This window comes from Etheostoma spectabile, unplaced genomic scaffold (assembly GCF_008692095.1).
Source record: "Etheostoma spectabile isolate EspeVRDwgs_2016 unplaced genomic scaffold, UIUC_Espe_1.0 scaffold58, whole genome shotgun sequence".
NCBI lineage: Eukaryota > Metazoa > Chordata > Actinopteri > Perciformes > Percidae > Etheostoma > Etheostoma spectabile.
In genome coordinates, this window is record NW_022605629.1 from 322,054 (window position 1) to 322,689 (window position 636).

The 636-nt window shown below is 39.6% G+C and overlaps 1 protein-coding gene across 2 annotated transcripts in view; it reads left to right on the forward strand.

Annotated features, from left to right (window-relative positions):
* Positions 1-636, forward strand: part of ky (kyphoscoliosis peptidase) — a 12,285-nt gene that overhangs the window by 1,810 nt on the left and 9,839 nt on the right. The gene's annotated exons all lie outside the window — the stretch shown is intronic.

Genomic DNA, 636 nt, shown 5'->3' on the forward strand with positions numbered 1-636 from the left:
CAGACACACACAGACACACACAGACACACACACACACACACACACACACACACGGAGCTTGAAGGTCATCCTAATCCGGTTAAGGCTTGGACTTTGCGCTGTTTGCTGTGACAGTGACTAATCATTTCAACCTTTTGCGTTCATTTCCGGTCATGAATAGACATGATATAATTGCCAATTCATCACTGTCTAACACAGAATAGTACTGTATAGAATACACTTTCTGCTTCTCTCAGTGCCGCATGTGCAAGAGGGCTTGCACATGCCCCCCAGTATTTAGAAGAGGTAGATTTGTTCCCCCTTTAAAAATATGAAAGACATTCCTACTCCCCAAATGAGGCAAAAATATTGTACGGAAAACAAGAAGTGTGTGTAATGCTACATTGGGCTTAAAAATACATATGGCCTTAACAAGGTCTCATTGTCTAACAGATTTGTAGTCGAGAAGTTCATGATACCCAAAAAGAACCATCGCAAAACACATGTGATATGTGATTTGAATATGTTTAATAATAACAATTTCCCCTTTTCACCATAAATTTATGCAGAAAAGGCAGAAATTGTTGCATAAAGATTCACCAGAATGCAGGAAATGAAGATGCTTAAACCTTTCCAGGGAGGCAGTTATGATGTGAC